The sequence below is a fragment of the Engystomops pustulosus genome, chromosome 3 (genome assembly GCF_040894005.1).
Source record: "Engystomops pustulosus chromosome 3, aEngPut4.maternal, whole genome shotgun sequence".
Taxonomy (NCBI): Eukaryota; Metazoa; Chordata; class Amphibia; order Anura; family Leptodactylidae; genus Engystomops; species Engystomops pustulosus.
The window spans coordinates 225,058,139-225,068,138 of record NC_092413.1 but is presented as its reverse complement, the minus strand read 5'-3'; the positions used below and the strand labels follow the sequence as shown (position 1 = coordinate 225,068,138).

General features: G+C 48.7%; 4 non-coding genes across 4 annotated transcripts; all 4 read right to left on the bottom strand.

The window, feature by feature from the left end:
- Positions 1-5,712: 5,712 nt before the first annotated feature.
- TRNAN-GUU (transfer RNA asparagine (anticodon GUU)) lies at positions 5,713-5,786 on the bottom strand. The gene has a single exon. It is a non-coding gene; the product is annotated as a tRNA-Asn (tRNA).
- A 1,273-nt stretch (positions 5,787-7,059) lies between these two features.
- TRNAN-GUU (transfer RNA asparagine (anticodon GUU)) lies at positions 7,060-7,133 on the bottom strand. The gene has a single exon. It is a non-coding gene; the product is annotated as a tRNA-Asn (tRNA).
- Positions 7,134-8,405: 1,272 nt separating this feature from the next.
- Positions 8,406-8,479, bottom strand: TRNAN-GUU (transfer RNA asparagine (anticodon GUU)). Its single transcript has one exon. It is a non-coding gene; the product is annotated as a tRNA-Asn (tRNA).
- A 1,272-nt stretch (positions 8,480-9,751) lies between these two features.
- On the bottom strand, positions 9,752-9,825 carry TRNAN-GUU (transfer RNA asparagine (anticodon GUU)). Its single transcript has one exon. It is a non-coding gene; the product is annotated as a tRNA-Asn (tRNA).
- Between the last annotated feature and the right edge of the window lie 175 nt (positions 9,826-10,000).

Sequence of the window (10,000 nt, the reverse complement as noted above, 5' to 3'; positions counted from 1 at the left end):
GCTAGTAAGCACGCACCCAGGGCTTCCCCCAAGCCTTCGATAGCTCAGCTGGTAGAGCGGAGGACTGTAGTACTCTAATAGCAATCCTTAGGTCGCTGGTTCAATTCCGGCTCGAAGGAGATTTTTTTTTGTTGGTATCCTTTCATTTTGCACATTTATTAAGCTGGCAGCAAGAACTTTTCTGCTGTGCTTCTTCTCTTCCATCTGAAGAACCTTCTTCTTCCATGTGTGCTTTAGATATTGAAACTGGCCAGTTATACGGAGCTCTTAATTGAAGTTGTAGCTGAGCCACTCAAGCAGCAGGCGGAAGCAAAAGAGGACTGCGTCCCTGGGTGGGCTCAAACCACCAACCTTTCGGTTAACAGCCGAACGCGCTAACCGATTGCGCCACAGAGACACGGAAGCTGCTTGCCTGGTGTTCCAGTTTCAGGCAGGTCAATGGCCTATGTGTACGGGTGATCTTCCGAGCAACAAAATGAAAACAAAATAAGCAACCAGTTGTGGGCCCCGAAATGTTCCCCAACAACCAATAAATCTCTACACAGACTGACGGAGGGCCGCCTTTCCTTAAGTAGCCCAGCAAAAGTCAGTGTCTAGTGAGAACTTCTCCCAAGCCATTGCATGTAGCAGCAGAGTGGCGCAGCGGAAGCGTGCTGGGCCCATAACCCAGAGGTCGATGGATCGAAACCATCCTCTGCTAGCGTCCTTCCTTTTGTCCGTCTACAATGTTACAATTTGCAAAAGCTCCACCTAGTAAGTTCGGACTCCTGTTTGTGCCCAGAAACTGGTCATCATCAGTTCAAATCACTGCTCCCAATCTAGCTCGTGTCCAAAAGCGTTTTCAGACCCTCCCAGGCTGTGACAGACCTGTAACCCAGATACCTGCGCATAGAAACCATTCTCTGCTTGGTGCCTGAATTTTTTTTTTCCATCTCTGACGTTACAATTAGCCAAATCTCTCTAGTGAGTTAGGACTCCTGTTTCTGCCCAGGACGCGGTCAACCGAAGCCCAAATTACTGCTCCCAATCTTGCTCGTGTCCAAAAATAGTTTTCAAAGCCGCCCTGGCTTTGCAGTCTTGATTTGCTTAAGGCTGCCTTACATCCACACTTAAAAAAAAAAAAAAAAACGACCTACCAAAAAGTCAGAGTCTAGTGGAAAAAACTCCACCCTCCACACACCCCTCAGCAGTAGAGGGGGATTAGCTCGAATGGTAGAGCGCTCGCTTAGCATGCGAGAGGTAGCGGGATCGATGCCCGCATCCTCCAGCTTTGTCCTTTTTGCAGCCTTTTTCAAAATTGGGAGAAATCGTCTCCTGCTTGCCAAGGCCGTGACACTGAAAAGTAAGGCTAGTAAGCACGCACCCAGGGCTTCCCCCAAGCCTTCGATAGCTCAGCTGGTAGAGCGGAGGACTGTAGTACTCTAATAGCAATCCTTAGGTCGCTGGTTCAATTCCGGCTCGAAGGAGATTTTTTTTTTGTTGGTATCCTTTCATTTTGCACATTTATTAAGCTGGCAGCAAGAACTTTTCTGCTGTGCTTCTTCTCTTCCATCTGAAGAACCTTCTTCTTCCATGTGTGCTTTAGATATTGAAACTGGCCAGTTATACGGAGCTCTTAATTGAAGTTGTAGCTGAGCCACTCAAGCAGCAGGCGGAAGCAAAAGAGGACCGCGTCCCTGCGTGGGCTCGAACCACCAACCTTTCGGTTAACAGCCGAACGCGCTAACCGATTGCGCCACAGAGACACGGAAGCTGCTTGCCTGGTGTTCCAGTTTCAGGCAGGTCAATGGCCTATGTGTACGGGTGATCTTCCGAGCAACAAAATGAAAACAAAATAAGCAACCAGTTGTGGGCCCCGAAATGTTCCCCAACAACCAATAAATCTCTACACAGACTGACGGAGGGCCGCCTTTCCTTAAGTAGCCCAGCAAAAGTCAGTGTCTAGTGAGAACTTCTCCCAAGCCATTGCATGTAGCAGCAGAGTGGCGCAGCGGAAGCGTGCTGGGCCCATAACCCAGAGGTCGATGGATCGAAACCATCCTCTGCTAGCGTCCTTCCTTTTGTCCGTCTACAATGTTACAATTTGCAAAAGCTCCACCTAGTAAGTTCGGACTCCTGTTTGTGCCCAGAAACTGGTCATCATCAGTCCAAATCACTGCTCCCAATCTAGCTCGTGTCCAAAAGCGTTTTCAGACCCTCCCAGGCTGTGACAGACCTGTAACCCAGATACCTGCGCATAGAAACCATTCTCTGCTTGGTGCCTGAATTTTTTTTTTCCATCTCTGACGTTACAATTAGCCAAATCTCTCTAGTGAGTTAGGACTCCTGTTTATGCCCAGGACGCGGTCAACCGAAGCCCAAATTACTGCTCCCAATCTTGCTCGTGTCCAAAAATAGTTTTCAAAGCCGCCCTGGCTTTGCAGTCTTGATTTGCTTAAGGCTGCCTTACATCCACACTTAAAAAAAAAAAAAAAAACGACCTACCAAAAAGTCAGAGTCTAGTGGAAAAAACTCCACCCTCCACACACCCCTCAGCAGCAGAGGGGGATTAGCTCGAATGGTAGAGCGCTCGCTTAGCATGCGAGAGGTAGCGGGATCGATGCCCGCATCCTCCAGCTTTGTCCTTTTTGCAGCCTTTTTCAAAATTGGGAGAAATCGTCTCCTGCTTGCCAAGGCCGTGACACTGAAAAGTAAGGCTAGTAAGCACGCACCCAGGGCTTCCCCCAAGCCTTCGATAGCTCAGCTGGTAGAGCGGAGGACTGTAGTACTCTAATAGCAATCCTTAGGTCGCTGGTTCAATTCCGGCTCGAAGGAGATTTTTTTTTGTTGGTATCCTTTCATTTTGCACATTTATTAAGCTGGCAGCAAGAACTTTTCTGCTGTGCTTCTTCTCTTCCATCTGAAGAACCTTCTTCTTCCATGTGTGCTTTAGATATTGAAACTGGCCAGTTATACGGAGCTCTTAATTGAAGTTGTAGCTGAGCCACTCAAGCAGCAGGCGGAAGCAAAAGAGGACTGCGTCCCTGGGTGGGCTCGAACCACCAACCTTTCGGTTAGCAGCCGAACGCGCTAACCGATTGCGCCACAGAGACACGGAAGCTGCTTGCCTGGTGTTCCAGTTTCAGGCAGGTCAATGGCCTATGTGTACGGGTGATCTTCCGAGCAACAAAATGAAAACAAAATAAGCAACCAGTTGTGGGCCCCGAAATGTTCCCCAACAACCAATAAATCTCTACACAGACTGACGGAGGGCCGCCTTTCCTTAAGTAGCCCAGCAAAAGTCAGTGTCTAGTGAGAACTTCTCCCAAGCCATTGCATGTAGCAGCAGAGTGGCGCAGCGGAAGCGTGCTGGGCCCATAACCCAGAGGTCGATGGATCGAAACCATCCTCTGCTAGCGTCCTTCCTTTTGTCCGTCTACAATGTTACAATTTGCAAAAGCTCCACCTAGTAAGTTCGGACTCCTGTTTGTGCCCAGAAACTGGTCATCATCAGTCCAAATCACTGCTCCCAATCTAGCTCGTGTCCAAAAGCGTTTTCAGACCCTCCCAGGCTGTGACAGACCTGTAACCCAGATACCTGCGCATAGAAACCATTCTCTGCTTGGTGCCTGAATTTTTTTTTTCCATCTCTGACGTTACAATTAGCCAAATCTCTCTAGTGAGTTAGGACTCCTGTTTATGCCCAGGACGCGGTCAACCGAAGCCCAAATTACTGCTCCCAATCTTGCTCGTGTCCAAAAATAGTTTTCAAAGCCGCCCTGGCTTTGCAGTCTTGATTTGCTTAAGGCTGCCTTACATCCACACTTAAAAAAAAAAAAAAAAACGACCTACCAAAAAGTCAGAGTCTAGTGGAAAAAACTCCACCCTCCACACACCCCTCAGCAGCAGAGGGGGATTAGCTCGAATGGTAGAGCGCTCGCTTAGCATGCGAGAGGTAGCGGGATCGATGCCCGCATCCTCCAGCTTTGTCCTTTTTGCAGCCTTTTTCAAAATTGGGAGAAATCGTCTCCTGCTTGCCAAGGCCGTGACACTGAAAAGTAAGGCTAGTAAGCACGCACCCAGGGCTTCCCCCAAGCCTTCGATAGCTCAGCTGGTAGAGCGGAGGACTGTAGTACTCTAATAGCAATCCTTAGGTCGCTGGTTCAATTCCGGCTCGAAGGAGATTTTTTTTTGTTGGTATCCTTTCATTTTGCACATTTATTAAGCTGGCAGCAAGAACTTTTCTGCTGTGCTTCTTCTCTTCCATCTGAAGAACCTTCTTCTTCCATGTGTGCTTTAGATATTGAAACTGGCCAGTTATACGGAGCTCTTAATTGAAGTTGTAGCTGAGCCACTCAAGCAGCAGGCGGAAGCAAAAGAGGACTGCGTCCCTGGGTGGGCTCGAACCACCAACCTTTCGGTTAGCAGCCGAACGCGCTAACCGATTGCGCCACAGAGACACGGAAGCTGCTTGCCTGGTGTTCCAGTTTCAGGCAGGTCAATGGCCTATGTGTACGGGTGATCTTCCGAGCAACAAAATGAAAACAAAATAAGCAACCAGTTGTGGGCCCCGAAATGTTCCCCAACAACCAATAAATCTCTACACAGACTGACGGAGGGCCGCCTTTCCTTAAGTAGCCCAGCAAAAGTCAGTGTCTAGTGAGAACTTCTCCCAAGCCATTGCATGTAGCAGCAGAGTGGCGCAGCGGAAGCGTGCTGGGCCCATAACCCAGAGGTCGATGGATCGAAACCATCCTCTGCTAGCGTCCTTCCTTTTGTCCGTCTACAATGTTACAATTTGCAAAAGCTCCACCTAGTAAGTTCGGACTCCTGTTTGTGCCCAGAAACTGGTCATCATCAGTCCAAATCACTGCTCCCAATCTAGCTCGTGTCCAAAAGCGTTTTCAGACCCTCCCAGGCTGTGACAGACCTGTAACCCAGATACCTGCGCATAGAAACCATTCTCTGCTTGGTGCCTGAATTTTTTTTTTCCATCTCTGACGTTACAATTAGCCAAATCTCTCTAGTGAGTTAGGACTCCTGTTTCTGCCCAGGACGCGGTCAACCGAAGCCCAAATTACTGCTCCCAATCTTGCTCGTGTCCAAAAATAGTTTTCAAAGCCGCCCTGGCTTTGCAGTCTTGATTTGCTTAAGGCTGCCTTACATCCACACTTAAAAAAAAAACAAAAAACGACCTACCAAAAAGTCAGAGTCTAGTGGAAAAAACTCCACCCTCCACACACCCCTCAGCAGCAGAGGGGGATTAGCTCAAATGGTAGAGCGCTCGCTTAGCATGCGAGAGGTAGCGGGATCGATGCCCGCATCCTCCAGCTTTGTCCTTTTTGCAGCCTTTTTCAAAATTGGGAGAAATCGTCTCCTGCTTGCCAAGGCCGTGACACTGAAAAGTAAGGCTAGTAAGCACGCACCCAGGGCTTCCCCCAAGCCTTCGATAGCTCAGCTGGTAGAGCGGAGGACTGTAGTACTCTAATAGCAATCCTTAGGTCGCTGGTTCAATTCCGGCTCGAAGGAGATTTTTTTTTGTTGGTATCCTTTCATTTTGCACATTTATTAAGCTGGCAGCAAGAACTTTTCTGCTGTGCTTCTTCTCTTCCATCTGAAGAACCTTCTTCTTCCATGTGTGCTTTAGATATTGAAACTGGCCAGTTATACGGAGCTCTTAATTGAAGTTGTAGCTGAGCCACTCAAGCAGCAGGCGGAAGCAAAAGAGGACTGCGTCCCTGGGTGGGCTCGAACCACCAACCTTTCGGTTAACAGCCGAACGCGCTAACCGATTGCGCCACAGAGACACGGAAGCTGCTTGCCTGGTGTTCCAGTTTCAGGCAGGTCAATGGCCTATGTGTACGGGTGATCTTCCGAGCAACAAAATGAAAACAAAATAAGCAACCAGTTGTGGGCCCCGAAATGTTCCCCAACAACCAATAAATCTCTACACAGACTGACGGAGGGCCGCCTTTCCTTAAGTAGCCCAGCAAAAGTCAGTGTCTAGTGAGAACTTCTCCCAAGCCATTGCATGTAGCAGCAGAGTGGCGCAGCGGAAGCGTGCTGGGCCCATAACCCAGAGGTCGATGGATCGAAACCATCCTCTGCTAGCGTCCTTCCTTTTGTCCGTCTACAATGTTACAATTTGCAAAAGCTCCACCTAGTAAGTTCGGACTCCTGTTTGTGCCCAGAAACTGGTCATCATCAGTTCAAATCACTGCTCCCAATCTAGCTCGTGTCCAAAAGCGTTTTCAGACCCTCCCAGGCTGTGACAGACCTGTAACCCAGATACCTGCGCATAGAAACCATTCTCTGCTTGGTGCCTGAATTTTTTTTTTCCATCTCTGACGTTACAATTAGCCAAATCTCTCTAGTGAGTTAGGACTCCTGTTTCTGCCCAGGACGCGGTCAACCGAAGCCCAAATTACTGCTCCCAATCTTGCTCGTGTCCAAAAATAGTTTTCAAAGCCGCCCTGGCTTTGCAGTCTTGATTTGCTTAAGGCTGCCTTACATCCACACTTAAAAAAAAAAAAAAAAACGACCTACCAAAAAGTCAGAGTCTAGTGGAAAAAACTCCACCCTCCACACACCCCTCAGCAGTAGAGGGGGATTAGCTCGAATGGTAGAGCGCTCGCTTAGCATGCGAGAGGTAGCGGGATCGATGCCCGCATCCTCCAGCTTTGTCCTTTTTGCAGCCTTTTTCAAAATTGGGAGAAATCGTCTCCTGCTTGCCAAGGCCGTGACACTGAAAAGTAAGGCTAGTAAGCACGCACCCAGGGCTTCCCACAAGCCTTCGATAGCTCAGCTGGTAGAGCGGAGGACTGTAGTACTCTAATAGCAATCCTTAGGTCGCTGGTTCAATTCCGGCTCGAAGGAGATTTTTTTTTGTTGGTATCCTTTCATTTTGCACATTTATTAAGCTGGCAGCAAGAACTTTTCTGCTGTGCTTCTTCTCTTCCATCTGAAGAACCTTCTTCTTCCATGTGTGCTTTAGATATTGAAACTGGCCAGTTATACGGAGCTCTTAATTGAAGTTGTAGCTGAGCCACTCAAGCAGCAGGCGGAAGCAAAAGAGGACTGCGTCCCTGGGTGGGCTCGAACCACCAACCTTTCGGTTAACAGCCGAACGCGCTAACCGATTGCGCCACAGAGACACGGAAGCTGCTTGCCTGGTGTTCCAGTTTCAGGCAGGTCAATGGCCTATGTGTACGGGTGATCTTCCGAGCAACAAAATGAAAACAAAATAAGCAACCAGTTGTGGGCCCCGAAATGTTCCCCAACAACCAATAAATCTCTACACAGACTGACGGAGGGCCGCCTTTCCTTAAGTAGCCCAGCAAAAGTCAGTGTCTAGTGAGAACTTCTCCCAAGCCATTGCATGTAGCAGCAGAGTGGCGCAGCGGAAGCGTGCTGGGCCCATAACCCAGAGGTCGATGGATCGAAACCATCCTCTGCTAGCGTCCTTCCTTTTGTCCGTCTACAATGTTACAATTTGCAAAAGCTCCACCTAGTAAGTTCGGACTCCTGTTTGTGCCCAGAAACTGGTCATCATCAGTCCAAATCACTGCTCCCAATCTAGCTCGTGTCCAAAAGCGTTTTCAGACCCTCCCAGGCTGTGACAGACCTGTAACCCAGATACCTGCGCATAGAAACCATTCTCTGCTTGGTGCCTGAATTTTTTTTTTCCATCTCTGACGTTACAATTAGCCAAATCTCTCTAGTGAGTTAGGACTCCTGTTTCTGCCCAGGACGCGGTCAACCGAAGCCCAAATTACTGCTCCCAATCTTGCTCGTGTCCAAAAATAGTTTTCAAAGCCGCCCTGGCTTTGCAGTCTTGATTTGCTTAAGGCTGCCTTACATCCACACTTAAAAAAAAAAAAAAAACGACCTACCAAAAAGTCAGAGTCTAGTGGAAAAAACTCCACCCTCCACACACCCCTCAGCAGCAGAGGGGGATTAGCTCAAATGGTAGAGCGCTCGCTTAGCATGCGAGAGGTAGCGGGATCGATGCCCGCATCCTCCAGCTTTGTCCTTTTTGCAGCCTTTTTCAAAATTGGGAGAAATCGTCTCCTGCTTGCCAAGGCCGTGACACTGAAAAGTAAGGCTAGTAAGCACGCACCCAGGGCTTCCCCCAAGCCTTCGATAGCTCAGCTGGTAGAGCGGAGGACTGTAGTACTCTAATAGCAATCCTTAGGTCGCTGGTTCAATTCCGGCTCGAAGGAGATTTTTTTTTGTTGGTATCCTTTCATTTTGCACATTTATTAAGCTGGCAGCAAGAACTTTTCTGCTGTGCTTCTTCTCTTCCATCTGAAGAACCTTCTTCTTCCATGTGTGCTTTAGATATTGAAACTGGCCAGTTATACGGAGCTCTTAATTGAAGTTGTAGCTGAGCCACTCAAGCAGCAGGCGGAAGCAAAAGAGGACTGCGTCCCTGGGTGGGCTCGAACCACCAACCTTTCGGTTAACAGCCGAACGCGCTAACCGATTGCGCCACAGAGACACGGAAGCTGCTTGCCTGGTGTTCCAGTTTCAGGCAGGTCAATGGCCTATGTGTACGGGTGATCTTCCGAGCAACAAAATGAAAACAAAATAAGCAACCAGTTGTGGGCCCCGAAATGTTCCCCAACAACCAATAAATCTCTACACAGACTGACGAAGGGCCGCCTTTCCTTAAGTAGCCCAGCAAAAGTCAGTGTCTAGTGAGAACTTCTCCCAAGCCATTGCATGTAGCAGCAGAGTGGCGCAGCGGAAGCGTGCTGGGCCCATAACCCAGAGGTCGATGGATCGAAACCATCCTCTGCTAGCGTCCTTCCTTTTGTCCGTCTACAATGTTACAATTTGCAAAAGCTCCACCTAGTAAGTTCGGACTCCTGTTTGTGCCCAGAAACTGGTCATCATCAGTTCAAATCACTGCTCCCAATCTAGCTCGTGTCCAAAAGCGTTTTCAGACCCTCCCAGGCTGTGACAGACCTGTAACCCAGATACCTGCGCATAGAAACCATTCTCTGCTTGGTGCCTGAATTTTTTTTTTCCATCTCTGACGTTACAATTAGCCAAATCTCTCTAGTGAGTTAGGACTCCTGTTTCTGCCCAGGACGCGGTCAACCGAAGCCCAAATTACTGCTCCCAATCTTGCTCGTGTCCAAAAATAGTTTTCAAAGCCGCCCTGGCTTTGCAGTCTTGATTTGCTTATGGCTGCCTTACATCCACACTTAAAAAAAAAAAAAAAACGACCTACCAAAAAGTCAGAGTCTAGTGGAAAAAACTCCACCCTCCACACACCCCTCAGCAGCAGAGGGGGATTAGCTCGAATGGTAGAGCGCTCGCTTAGCATGCGAGAGGTAGCGGGATCGATGCCCGCATCCTCCAGCTTTGTCCTTTTTGCAGCCTTTTTCAAAATTGGGAGAAATCGTCTCCTGCTTGCCAAGGCCGTGACACTGAAAAGTAAGGCTAGTAAGCACGCACCCAGGGCTTCCCCCAAGCCTTCGATAGCTCAGCTGGTAGAGCGGAGGACTGTAGTACTCTAATAGCAATCCTTAGGTCGCTGGTTCAATTCCGGCTCGAAGGAGATTTTTTTTTGTTGGTATCCTTTCATTTTGCACATTTATTAAGCTGGCAGCAAGAACTTTTCTGCTGTGCTTCTTCTCTTCCATCTGAAGAACCTTCTTCTTCCATGTGTGCTTTAGATATTGAAATTGGCCAGTTATACGGAGCTCTTAATTGAAGTTGTAGCTGAGCCACTCAAGCAGCAGGCGGAAGCAAAAGAGGACTGCGTCCCTGGGTGGGCTCGAACCACCAACCTTTCGGTTAACAGCCGAACGCGCTAACCGATTGCGCCACAGAGACACGGATGCTGCTTGCCTGGTGTTCCAGTTTCAGGCAGGTCAATGGCCTATGTGTACGGGTGATCTTCCGAGCAACAAAATGAAAACAAAATAAGCAACCAGTTGTGGGCCCCGAAATGTTCCCCAACAACCAATAAATCTCTACACAGACTGACGGAGGGCCGCCTTTCCTTAAG